Here is a 14,895-nt window from a genome sequence, read left to right as displayed (position 1 = left end):
AATCCTGGTCAATAATGGATAAATGATATACTATTTTGTGTAAATAAATAGGAAATTAAATAGTAAAATCTAAAATCAAATGTTTAAAATGCTACAAGTGATTTTAGACATCACAACATTATTATATACAGTATAAAAAACTGGAGTATTTAAATTTAAAACATCAAAATTTTAATTTAACAATTAAACAAATTAGTTGTGTTTTTAAAGATTAACTTTAGGTGAGCTAAAAGCAAAAAAATGGGGTCAGGCACGATTAAATATCTAATATCGGCCAGTACTAAATCATCAATATCAAAGCATCACATCTCCACTCACCTGCCATCTCCTGCTTCCTCAGATATTTCTTCACTCACATCTGGTTGGAAAGGAAGTGGGTGCCCTGCTGCTCATATCCGCCCCTGACTGTAGTCCTCCACCCTAGGTGGCTGCTGGCTGTGTCGGGCTGAAGTAACCCTCCCTGGGAGCCGGCGTATGGGTCCCGCTGCTCCATAACCCCCCCCTGGGCGTAAGATCTGGGCGGGTTGGCGGCTACTCCTGGGCAGGCTGTTGGCGCATAAATGGTTGCGATGGTCCCAGTCTCCTTAGATACAAACCTGAGGTTACCCGTCCATAAAGTCATGTTGAGGAAGCCAAAGTTTGGAGGAAAAAAAAAAAGTTAATTCTTTCGGCGGGTTTGTTCTAATCTCCAGCGATATTAGAAGAACTGCATTTAGAGATAAGAGTTGAATTTTCCTGTACAGCCAAATAGGGTCGGCTCACTACAGAAGTAGTACGACCAGACATGACGGGGTCTTAAGCTTCACGGCAGTGGTTGCCTTCCCCTGGTCACATAGGCCTTAGCGGGGGGGATAAGCTCTTGAACCTCCTTTGGGTTCTGTAGCTGTCTGCATCAGACACAACCCTTCGCCCATGACTGCTGAGCTCACCAGCCAACATGAAGGTGGAATACACACGGCAGAGGGCAGTAGGGGGATTTGGAATAATTTTATTTAATTAAGATTTTCATAAGGGGAAAGGGGGAGTGAGGGGTGGAGCGATGGGAGGGAGGGGTAGAGAGATGAATACGGGATAGGGGGTGGTAGGTGAGAAGAGTAGGAGCTTTTAACGAATTGGCGAGAGAGGTGGTAATCCTGAGTTTGAGGGGGGCGTGCAAAAGAAAAAAAAAACAAGGGGACAGAGGGATGAGCTAGAGAGAAGGGAGAGTGAAAAGAGTAGGGAGGATAGATATGGAGAGGAGAAAGTTTAAGGACAGGAGTGGGGAAAAGTGGAGGAGTTCAATAGTTTGGGTCGCTAGATATTACCGTTGGTTGTTTCTTAACCATTCCTGTTGTAAAAAAAACACTTGTTTCAAAATTAAATGTTTACTAACTTCCATCTTAATCTGCTCTCTTTCAACGTTAAAACCGATTGGCTTCGCTCTAGAATTCAAGCTTCTTCCTCTGTGGGCAACCAGGGGTATATAGACGGAGGACCGGCTTTGGTTGATCTGGCGCACCTGTGTGAGAGTAGCTCCATTCCCTTTTTAGGACAGTGCGCGCTTGTTAGATCACTAGAGGCAGACCAGCCTAAAAAATATCATTTTTTAAACCATTTTATTCTAAATATAACACAGAGTGCCCCCCCAAAAACTCAAAATTTGGGGGCGGCCAATTCTGGCCATTTCTAATTATACAAAGTCTCCTATGGTGGTTATAGGGTGAGTAAATATAGCAGATTTTTAATTTTGGTGGAACCAAGCCTTTAAACCAAATGCTACCTTAGTGCCTCATGTATCATTGAAGAAAACTCAACAATCGTGGTCGTTTATTGTTCTCACGGTACTCCTCAAAGGCAAAAGATATATATTGCTGAAGCTGCATGGAATCAGGAATGCAAAAACGCCTATGGTAACAAAGAACTCTGCTGAGGATGAGTAATCCCCAATCAGGAAGAAACGGTCACTTTGGCCATTCTTGCAGGGGTGGGGGGCATCAAAATACACTTGATGAAGCCTGGAGGAGATACAGGGGAACAGGGTTACTGAGAGAACCATAATACTTCACCGTTGAACATCTCAGCACATTTATAACTTAACCTGATTTAGAGTGATTATACCACATCTCAGTGGGCTAGAGAAACAGCTGAGCTTGGATTATGAACCAAAAGGAAAAGGAGAAACTTACATATTTAGGGTTAGGGTTGGGGTTAGGGTCTGGGATCACAAAACATTGCCAACAGAAGTACTAGATTTAATAAAACAGGTTTCCAAAACGGGTTTCCCGAGAAAAATACTATATATTTTAATAATAATAATAATAATAAAAATAGAGTGGGGGGGCTTTGGCATTGATCATTTGAAAACCCCTGCCAAAGTAAAACACCAGAGGGTTTGTAGGGTACAGTAGATTGGGGGGAAAACACCCCCCTTATACAAAAGTTTAAATGTGTCCAGAAGAGTTATTCATAGTTTTAGTGAAATTTGACCATAATATTAAAAACCATGTATGAAAAATGTCCAGAGTTTTTTCATGTTATTAGATTTTTAATAAAAATTTAATTTGTAACCCAAGGGAGCATTTTGCCCCACAGTGGGTAAAATAAAATGCCCCCCGATCTGACATAGCAATTGTTTATTATATTTTACAGCAAAATCAGAGTCACATGCAGTTTGGGCATAACATTAAAAAAGAATATAATCAATAATTATGAATAACAAAATTATAATAGCCTATTTGAAAAATATTGTTAGGCTGATGATAACTGGCTAGCTTAACTAGCTACCTGATGCTAATTTAAGAAAATTGTTAAGTTTATTCAAACACCTAGTTAAAATACATATGAAGGAAAAACAAAGGATCTGATGTTCAGAACAGAGTAACTACAGCAACTAAGCCATGTCCCCTGCAGGCATTTTACCCCATAGACTAGGTTTAAAAAAAATAATAATTCTGAAAATATAATTATGTTTTTCTTAACACATACTCCCTATCTACAGGCCTTACTATTCTCATATCATATATACAGTGGTTATAGAAAAGAATCACCACCCTTTAAAATAATCACATTTGCCTTAACTGAAGGCAGACAGAGTTTTTGTTTTAACCAGCTGTATTTACTCAGTGCAACTTATCTTCCAATTGAAAGATATAACAACAACATGTCAGAAAAAAAATAATAAAAATAAAAAAAACAGAATCACTGAGTTGGAAAAAGGATCCCCCCTCCTAAAAATGACAGCGTGTACGTAGCTAATCACCTTCTCAATGGCAACAACAGACATTTGACTTCACCTCACCTGTGATGAGCTTGTGGTCATTTTAAATAGCTCAGCATTAAAAGAGCTCTCCTGGAGCATTTGAGTCCTTGGTAGTGCAACTGAACCAAAGAATCACTATGGGTGCTAAAGCACTGTCAAAAAGATCTCCAGGATAAAGTTGTAGACAGGCCCAAGTCAGGAGATGGATACAAAAAAAGATTTTATCAATGCCTAGAAGCACAGTGAAGTCTGTTATTAAGTGGAAGGTATTTTGTATGACCCTCCCTATGGATCAGGATGTGGCTCCAAACTGGATGAAAGAGTCAGGAGGAAACTGCTCAGAGAGGCGACCAAGAGGCATACAACAACTCTGACGCAGCTGCAGGAATTTGATGACAAAAGTGGTCATTGTGTGCCAACAATATCACAAATTCTCCCTCAAATGTGGCTTGTATGGGAGAGTTGCAAGAAAAAAAACACTCCTAAACTCCTCAAGAAAAGGGCACATGCAGTCAGTCATGACTGAGCTTTGCCAAAACGCGGCTTGAAAAATTCTGAGGGCACATGGAAAAAGGTGTTTATTAAAGGTGGAATTATTTTTGGCCTCAACACCAAACGAATATGTCTGGTGGAAATCCAATATAGCTCAACCATTCAAATAACAGCATTGCTACCGTAAAGCATGGAGGTGGTCATATCCTTTTATGGGAGTGTTCCTCTGCAGCAGGAACTGGAGCACTTGTCAGGATAGATGGAAAAATGGATGTGGCATAATATCATCAATTCTTGAGGAAAAATTAGCTGCTTGTCCATGGGAAGAAGGTTTACCTTCCAACATGACAATGACCCAAACACACAGCAAAAACTGACCACACAGTGGTTGAAGGAGAAAGAAAAAGGTGAAATTGTCTTTGCATGACCTACTGTAGTCAGAGCCCCGAGACTTAAACCCTATTGAAAAAATCTGTGGAATGACTTGAAAAACGGCAGTCCACAAACAGTCTCCATCAAATTTAACTGAACTTGAGCAGTTCTGCAAAGAAGAGAGTGGGCAAATATTGCAAAGTCCTGGATGTACAAAGTTAGCAGAGACATATCCCAACAGGGACTAAAACAACTGTGATAAATAAACAGTGTCCATCTTCATTTCAGGCTGCAAAGCAAATTTTTTTAAATTGATTTTAAGGGGGTGATTCTTTCTAACCCACTGTAACTGTGATGTTCTACAAAACAACAAGCTTTAAAACTTTTTTTCTTACTGCTGAAAATTAGATCACTTACTGTGAAATCTGTTTTCTCTCAGGTACATTCACCAGTGTAAGCTTCATGGTGAATACTTCTACATCACTCTTGTCAACGTAGTCTATAGTTACAACAAAAATTTTCTTGACTTTACCTAGTGGTTATTTTGGGAAAAACAGTGGGGGGGGGGGGGTTTCCCCCCATTCTACCCTACTGCATTAAAAGCTGTTCTTGAAAAAGTAAATGCATACTGATGAACAAGTACAACTTTGATATGTCCACACCGGTCTAAAAAAGACAGTGCTACCTGAAAGGGATACTCAAAATCCACATCTATTTTCAGGTCACTGTCTGATCTGTTTCTGCACTCCACGCTCATCCTAAAGGAGCCGGAGTAGCTCCCACAGGTGGAAAATGCAAATGATGGCAAACACCTGGAGAAAAAAAAAAGTTTATATTTATGCATTTGGCAGACGTTCAAAAGCATTCAAGTTATACATTTTATCAGTTCCTGCATTTAGGAACCAAGCCCATGAACTTCCCATTGCTTGAACCATGCTCTTCTATTTGAGCTACACGAAGGTTAACAAGTGTTTCATATATTTTAGTGACTGGAGAAAATACTGAATTAAAATATAATGCTTTCTATACATTTTCATCTGAACACTCACATTCACACATCACGCAGGGATGAAATTTGTGAAGATTGGTGAAAATATTAAATATTTTCAATATTAAAATTATTCACTGTAGGAGGTGTGTATGAATGCAATTAAAATACAGACTTAATAAACCAAATGAAAGCATCTTACACCATGTGATGCCAACATCCTGACATGGACATAACCACATTATTTTTCCTTTCAGGATTTAGAGTCATAGAGATTACTTATAGACTGATGGCTGGTGAAAGACTGAATGGTGAATGAAGCTATTAAATTTCACTGAGATACTCTGCCATCTGTCATATCGCTGAGCTGGGCTGTGTTATGAAACCCAGGAAACATCACAGGAGACCAAAACCAATAGACACACATCAAGCCACAGTAAACCATCCTAAACACAGGCAAACCTAACAAATCAAATGAGGCAAAGAGAACAAAAACATCTCAACAAAGACTGACAAAACGTCAAAGACTGAGGAACCATAACAAGACGTACTAATGCAGTTATTGTACAAACAAACAAAAAGGCCTAAAACAAACTGTATTCGAAAAAACAAATCGCATAGCCTAACCACCAGACCAGACAAGGTCCAAGCGAGGACTATTAAATAATTATCAGGCCACACAAGCTACAACAGACCAAAAAAAAAAAAAGAAAAAAAAAAAAAACACCATCCAAGACAGACCAAACAAATCAAATCTGAATAAAAATCAAACAAAATTAGATCAGGCTCACATTACAAGCCCAGAAAAGACTGATCTGTCTATCAAATAAACTAAACTGAGTTTTGTGATTCAGTGAATCAATTAAACTGAGCAAATGTATCAAACGTAAGTTTATTAAATAAATAAGTTTATTAAGTGAGCTTATTATACACAGAAAGCAATTTGAAGAATTATAAGTGCTTTGTTTTGTATAATTAGAATAGTGCAGACAGGATACAAATGTGCCCTTGTTCAGCATTTTACTAGTAGCCTGTTATTTGATGCCATTTTCCACTATGTACAAAGTGAAGAAGCACTGTGTGTCCAATAGAGGGCACTAATACTCTGCAATTGTGCGTGTTCTCCCACGTGCATCTAGGTAACGGTGCGTTCACGGAGTGTATACGATGCGTTTACCCTGGCGCAGAGTCGCGCAGAGTGGGCGTTCTCAACTCATTCCTTCGGGGACAGAAAGCATGAGAGCGTGAGAAATACTCAATTTTATGCAAATAAAGAGCGGAAAACGTCGGGCGGGTGGCATCTAGATCCAGGTCTAAGTAAAATTAATGGCTGAAAATCATATATGGACTAAAACACACACACATACACACACACACACACAAGCACGCACACACATACACACACACACACACACACCACATATACATATACATATACATATATATATATATATATATATATATATATATATATATATATATATATATATATATATATATATATATATATAAACTTACCCATTCTAAGACTTTGATGAAGCCCAATGGGACTTTCAGCACCCTGAACTGTCCACCGGCAACCAACTGTCAAAAGAACAAAAACTTAAAAGACGTTAGGCAGATAGATAGATAGATAGATAGATAGATAGATAGATAGATAGATAGATAGATAGATAGATAGATAGACGCTGTGGATGATGTGCCTTCACCACGATGAATCATAACACAAACAGGCCTCTTCGCTATTTATTTTGAATTGATAGTGAAACCTACGCATAGCATCTGCTGCTAGCCCGCTAATGTAAGCATCGTCGAAAAACAGTACAAAAACCTGTATCAAAGCAGCATCAGGATAAAGAAAAAAAAGGGAAGGTGAGTCGCGAGGACCTTGAGCCACGGCCAGACTGCCTGCGCGCGCGTCACCGCCATACCCGAGCTCAAAGACAGAGATTTCTCAAACCATTTTCAACGCCAAAATCTAACAGAAAAAAAGAAAATGATGGCGAAAATGATTCTAGCAAGTTGGAAAATTGCAAGGCCCTTAATAGAGGGCAAACATATTAAATGTTGCGCTTAAATGTGACAGCTTTTTTTCATGACGGCATTATTATGATATTGGGAAATATTTGCTCATCAGACCTGTTAGTATTTGATACCGATTTTATTCGGGACATGAATGACGTAGGAAGGTGCGGTTTCACAACGACAGCATTGTTTGCCCGTGAGGATTGGTCCCCTCCCTTTAAAACACCCATTGCAAATAAATAAATCGATCAATACAACGATTTAGAGCTCCTCTTTACGCAATTTAATCATTCACTGCAATCTGCGCATCTGCATGTGATAAAGGGCCTAGTGCATTCGCATTTGGATTGATGTTACGCTTTTGCACTGTACAAAATGTTAAATTGCAAAATATAATTTGATATCATACCAATAAAGTGTGCATTTAGTAAATGTATAATTGCATGTATCACAACCCTCTACGAATACGTCTATACGTCATCAAAACAAATCTAGCCAAAAAATTTTTTAATACATCAGATCTATTTTAAATACTATAATACTATACTATAAAAACAAAAATGTAGGACGTCACGAAGAAAAGCCCCTTGAAAAATACTATACTGCATCAGTGAACAGACGGACCAGCATCAGCAGGGACACCTCTCCCTATAAGAATTTTCCACCACCATTGTAAGCGCATCTTTATCTGATGCCTGACAGAAAGACAAACGAAAAAAAAAACATGTAGATAATAAACATGGCAAAAATATACTAAAATCATTTTGTACCCAAATGCCCTACTGATTTTACAATATCCATGTTAGTCGCCTGCTCGTAGATAGGAGAAACAGCTATAATCGGTGGGAGGCGAGTGATGGAGGCGGAACAGCCCACGGAGGGGGAGGGAAAATCGACAGAACAGCTTCAGTTGCGTCACGCGCTTCGAGAAGGCGTTTTTTTGTTTCGCCCAGAGCGGATGAATCGACCGACGCTGATCGCAAGAAAACAATGAGATCATTAACCTGTCATAATTTACGTGCTTCTTCTAGCCCTATCTTCAGTGATGCTCTCAAATATGATATTTCCCCTTCTAATGAGTTGTTGTTTCGATGGCAGTCTGCTCGCGCTGCAGAGGCCGTAAATTATGAATGTGATTGATCACACCAAATCCATTAACGTTAAGTGCTGAGATTGAATTAGATCGTTTCATTTTGCAGTGGTTCGGTGGAACGCTAATATGCCATTTGGGAAATAATAACTATTCATGAGAGTCTTAAACGAGAACAAAAACATCACAGTTATGAATAACTTGGTCTACATGAGATGATGTAGGACTGTTTCTGGAGCGACAGTTGCTAACTCAGGATTTCACTGGACTAAAGAAGATGGCAAGCTGTAGGCCTAAGTATATAGTATACTTAGTATATACTTAATATCTTCAACTATATCTTTTCAAAAAATAAAAAATTCACAATGAACCCATACTATATTGATTAAGATATTTCACAGACTAAGGAAGCTGTGAATAGAATGTTCTCTTTGTGTGAACCATACAGAGTTGAAGATGACTCATACACTCTAGTTTTTAGAAATGGAAAAAAAATAAACACCCCTAAAACACGAAATATTTCATCATACATCTCAGCTAAAAGTATTGAAACTGGTTGATCCTCAAGAGCATGTCATATATTATGGATACAGTTGTGAAAGTTTTGGAGATTTTTTAATATCCATAATATATTTTATATATTAAATTTTAATGTTCTGTTTTATATGGAATAATATTATTATTTTAAATAACACCCACATACAGTGTATATACGGTGGTCAGAAATGTTGGTAAACCTGCGTTATTAATCCTTTTGATCTTTTATTTAAAAAAAAAAATCACAAATATCTTACCTTTCACTGAACTAAAGCAACTGAAAATGGGGGAAAATCTCATTATGAAAAAAATGTTTTTCTCAAATACACGTTGGACACAATTATTGGTACCCCTAGAAATTCTTATGAGTAAAATAACTGTGAAGTATATTCCCATTCATATTTACAATTTTGAGCATACCAGGGTGATTATGAACATGAAATTATCCAGCCATGGCTTCCTGTTTCACAGGAAATATAAATAGGAGGGAAAACAAAGGCCAACGATTCCCTGAATCATCCATCACAATGAAAAACAAGAAGACCCCACAAAATATATTTCTGATGTGCAGCAAAAGATAACTGAGTTTCACAAGTTAGAAAGTGGCTTTAAGAAAAGAGCTAGAGCAGTGAAAATTCCCATTTCCGCCATCATGGGAATAATTAATAATTTCCAATCAACAGAAAATGTTACAAATCTGCCTTGAAAAGGACGTGTGTCTATATCGTCCTAATGTGCAGTGAGACAGAGAGTTTGAGTGGTTTAAGACTCTCCAAGGACCACAGCTGGAGAATTGCAGAAAATAGTTGTGTCTCGGTGTCAGAAAACCTTAAAAAAATTATATATCAGACAGACAGCACCTACACCACATGTTGTTTGGGAGTGTTTCAGTGCTCTCATCCAAAAACAGTCCCCAGCATATTCGGTTGTCAGACACGACTGGAACTTCAAATGGGACTGATTTCTATGGTTTGGTGAACACAGGGATAAAAAGTACCCCATGTGTACAATGAAATATACTGCTGTATTTTTCAGTGGCGGCTCGTCAGGGGAGGCAAAGTCTCCCCAAAATTTTGAGGTGAAAATGGGAGGAGGACTATTTAATGTTAATAAATTCACCAATAAATTTCAGTTCATGTCTCAGAATGTGGATTTTTTTTTTTGTAATTTCCCAGTTGTAATACCATAAAATGTTATTGAGGTTGGAAAGCGCTGCATTTCTATCGCGATGTGTGCCGAATTCGCTGATGTAACTTAATTACAACCGCTAATGTTATAGAAGAGGAGGGGGAGGCCGGGGGAGAGCTGAGCGCTCCTGCCTCCGTTGTAGCCAATCAGCATAGAGTGTTGAGAAAAGAAACCTCGTAGAGGAGGCTAGCCTCCCTTCTGGTATATCAACCAAACCAATCATCATAGAGACGTAAATTACGTGATATTAGTTTGAGGTTTGAACGTCTCGCGCTGCGCTGATAATGTAGGCTACCAAGTATTATGATGAGCAGCGATATTGAATGTTTGATCGCCAACAGATTTCCAAGCTGTCATTCAAACAGTATATATACACATTTGAAAAAGGGAAAACACGTCTAGCTGGATATAGGCTACAGCAGTCGGCTTAATTAAATTGCACAACAGACAGCTCTCTTTTAACACAGACTTTTATGAAGGGATGGATGTTTGCTTCAAGTGATAGGACAGGTCAGTGAAATTATATTGTTGTATGTGTGTCGTTTTCTTTACGTTTTCTGACCAAAAGCAACCAAAAAGCCATTTTAAAGTGGTTAAAGGGATAGTTCACCCAAAAATGAAAATTATGTCATTAATGACTCACCCTCATGTCGTTCCAAACCCGTGAGACCTCCGTTAATCTTCGGAACACAGTATAAGATATTTTAGATTTAGTCCGAGAGCTTTTCTGTCCCTCCATTGAGAATGTATGTACGGTATACTGTCCACGTCCAGAAAGTAATAAAAACATCTTCAAAGTAGTCCATGTGACATCAGAGGGTCCGTTAGAATTTTTTGAAGCATCGAAAAATACATTTTGGTCCAAAAAATATAAAAAACTAACGACCGACTTTATTCAGCATTGACTTTCTCTCCCGGGTCTGTTATCCAGCGCGTTCACAGCACATCCGGTTCGCGAACGAATCACTCCGATGTAAACGGATTTTCTTCTTGAACCAGTTCACCACCCAATCGAACTGAAATCGTTTGAAACGGTTCGCGCGTCAACAATAAGCATTAATCCACACAAATGACTTAAGCTGTTAACTTTTTCTTAACATGGCTGACACTCCCCTCTGAGTTCAAATAAAACCAATATCCCGGAGTAATTCATTTACTCAAACAGTACACTGACTGAACCGAGCCAGATAACGAACCGAAACATTGACTCGTTCTCGAGGTCAAGAACCGGTGTTCATCGCGTTTTCGGATCACCGTACGTAGTGATGGGAAGTTTGTTCTTCTCTTCAAAAAAAAGCGAACCGGTTCTTTCGGACAGTTTGATTCAATAAACCGGTTGCCGAAAACGGTTCACCAGTTATTTTGCACACGTAATGACTTCATTGGCGATGATTGCTGCCGCTTGATTCAAGCCTTCGTGTTTACCCCAGCGCTCATAACATTAAGCAACAGAATCGGCTCAGAATCAATCAACAAAAGAACAAGAAAGGTCGTCAGACGCGCTGTGTGTCAGTTATTGAATCACGCACGATGCGCAGTTTCATCAGCTCCTCGGTTCTCGCACTTCGCATCGCTACGTGCGTCCGACAGAACCGGTTCTTGACTCGAGAAGAACGAGTCAATGTTTTCGTTCGTATCGTGGGGTCTGGCTCGTCCTCAGTCAGTGTACTGTTTGGAGTAAATGAAATTAACTCGGGTATATTGGTTTATTTGAAACTCAGAGGGAGTTGTCAGCAATGTTAAAAAAGTTAACAGCTTAAGTTCATTGTGTGGATTTAATGCTTATGTTGACGCGAAACCGTTTTCAAACGATTCAGTTCGATTTGGTGAAACTGGATTCAACGAAGATCCGGTTACATCGAGGTGATTCGTTCGCGAACCGGATGTGCTGTGAACGGCGCGCTCATAACCAGGACCCGGGAGAGAGGAGTCAAATGCTGAATATAAAGTCGTAGTTTTGATATTTTTGGACCAAAATGTATTTTCGATGCTTCAAAAAATTCTAACGGACCCTTGATGTCACAGTGGACTACTTTTGAAGAGAGTTTTTAATTACCTTTCTGGACTAGTGGACAGTCTTACCGTACATACATTCTCAATGGAGGGACAGAAAGCTCTCGGACTAAATCTAAAAATCTATATACTGTGTTACGAAGATGAACGGAGGTCTCACGGGTTTATGGGTTTGGAACGGACACATGATGGGGTGACGTAATAATGTCAGAATTTTAATTTTTGGGTGAACTATCCCTTTAAGCAAATAATAATAATAATAGGCAGGGATCCCAGACCATTACAATTACAGGTGCTGGTCATATAATTAGACTATCATCAAAAAGTTGATGTCACTAATTCCATTCAAAAAGTGAACTATCTGTATATCTACATTCATTTATACACAAACAGACTGATATATTTCAACTGTTCATTTCCTTTAATTTTGCTGAATTATACGGAACCAACTAAGGAAAATCCCAACATTTCAGTATCTCAGAAAAATTAGAAGATTGTGAACAAGGTTTAATATGAAAGGGACACTGTGGCCACAACTCTATATCAGTTAATTAACTCAAAACACCTGCAAAGGCTCTTTTAAATGGTCTCTCAGTCTAGTTCTGTAGGCTACCACAATCATGGGGAAGACTGCCTGACCTTGACAGTTGTCCCAAAAGATGACCACTGCGACACCTTGCACCACAGGAGGGCAAGACACAAAAGGTCCTTACAAAAGGGGATGGTGTTCCACAGAGCTCTGTGTCCAAGCAACATTAATAGAGAGGCAGAAGGGAAGGGAAAAGATTTATGTGGTAGAAAAAAAGTGTACAAGCAATAGGGATAAACCGCACCCTAGAGAAGAAATTACTGTGAACAACAAAAACCCATTCAAAAATGTGGGGAGATTCACAAAGGAGTGGACTGGCTGCCTGGACGTGTCAGTGCTTCAAGAAATCACATGCGCACAGACGTATGCAAGAATAGGGTTTTCAGCCTGTCGCATTCTGCTTGTGTCAAAAGCCACTCTTGAACAACAGGACAGCTTACGTAGTTTTGACTGGGCTAAAAGACAAATAAAATGACTTGGACTGCTGCTGAGTGGTCCAAAGTTATGTTCGTCTGATGCAAGTAACTTTTGCATTTTTCCTTTGGAGATCAGTGGGGTTCGCCAGAGCTCTGGAGGAAGGAGTAAGGAGAGGCACACAAGTCACCACGTTGCTTGAGGTAACAGTGTAAAGTGTCACCCCCCGTCCCCCAGTGATGGTTTGGGGGTGCAGATGTCATATGCTGGTGATGGTCCACTGTGTTTTCTGAGGTCCAAGGTCAACGCAGCCGTATTATACCAGGAAGTTTTTTAGAGCACTTCATGCTTCCTGCTGCTGACCAACTTTATGGAGTGCAGATTTCATTTTCCAACAGGACTTGGCACCTGCACACAGTGCCAAAGCTACCAGTACCTGGTTTAAGGACCCATGGTATCCACTGTTCTTACATTGGCCAGCAAACTCGCCTGACCTTATTATGAAGAGGAAGATTGCGATATATGCCACAGACCCAAGGAATTGCTATTTTAAAAAACCACAATTCAGCCACTGGTATTTTGATGTTGGGGGCATATATTTTTGCAGGAGGTCCTGGACATCTTGTTTAGAATACCTGGCATCTTTGATTCTATCAAATTCCAACAGATAAAAATCAAAAAGTGACGACCCACCATGTTAGGAAATCGTATCCACTGGGACTGTGTTTGAATCTTTCAACCAGACACACTAATCCAAAAAACAAACAAACCTTAAAAACAACACAAACGTGGGTCACTGGGCACAAAACCCAGCTTTCCTGACTTGAAGCCTATAGAAAATGAGTTGGGTGAACTGAAGAGGAGAATTACCATCATGGAGCTGGGAATCTGAAGGGTCTGGGAGAGCATTCTGGATAAAGGAATCGTCTTTGATCTCTTGTCTAGGTGTTCTCTAACCTCATCATGGCATTATAGAAGAAAACTCACGAGGCTGTTTATTTGGCAAATGGAGGTTTCAAGGAAAGTATTGCAATAAAGTGTTACCGTTTATTGTGTCCAATGTGTATTGTAGAGAAAAAAAAATATTTCGTAATGATATTTCCCACCATTTTAATTCCTTATTCTCCTAGTGAAAGGTTAGGTGTATGTGAATTTCTAAAAATAAACAGATCAAAAATAAGTAAAAATGCAGATTATTTTCACCAGCATTCTTTGATACATATTTTACCTATGGGGTACCAACAATTTTGACCACCTGTGTATATATGTGTGTGTGTGTGTGTGTATATACACACACGCCCACACTTACAGTATATGTATGTACTATCTAGAGCAACTTGTTTTTGGTGTGATACATAACTGTGAAATTTTCTCTTAGAGTCTTCATGAAAGTGACATACGCACAAAAGTAAAGATCATGGCTTCCAGAGTGGGAGCATCATTTCCTCAGCTCCCTACTTCCTCCTTTTGAAGCCCAAAGCACTGCAGCTGTGTTTACTGATTGCTAATAAAAAACCTAAATAAAGGTTCTTCTGTATGTTATGAGTCTCATTGCAAAACCCGATGTTGCTCCATATAGCCTCACTATTGTAAAATGAGACGAGAAATGCTTAATTTTGATTAAAGGAAGTACAGTGAATGACAGAACATTTTTTATAGATCAGATGTCTGGAAGAAGGGGTGGGACAGTTGCGCTCGAAGGCCAGTTTGGCTTCTAAAGTGTCCTCCCCACAGTGCACCACTATAATTCAAGCCTGTGGCTTGACAAAGTGGTCTGAAGTTGTCCTCAAATCAGTGTAGAACGTAACAATACACTGCATCAGCACAGCTTATCTTTAACAGAAAAACTGTAAATTGTAGGTCAGTGATGGGCATCTTTGGTCCTGGAAGGGCCACTGTCCTGAAGAGTTTCGACTCCCTAGCCCTAATCAAAACACCTGAACAAGTTA

The 14,895-nt window shown here is 39.3% G+C and overlaps 1 pseudogene; it reads right to left on the bottom strand.

The window, feature by feature from the left end:
* Positions 1–1,775: 1,775 nt before the first annotated feature.
* On the bottom strand, positions 1,776–11,501 carry LOC122145986 (annotated as a pseudogene).
* Positions 11,502–14,895: the final 3,394 nt, after the last annotated feature.

This window comes from Cyprinus carpio, chromosome A8 (assembly GCF_018340385.1).
Source record: "Cyprinus carpio isolate SPL01 chromosome A8, ASM1834038v1, whole genome shotgun sequence".
Taxonomy (NCBI): Eukaryota; Metazoa; Chordata; class Actinopteri; order Cypriniformes; family Cyprinidae; genus Cyprinus; species Cyprinus carpio.
This window is presented reverse-complemented; position numbering and strand designations above follow the sequence as displayed.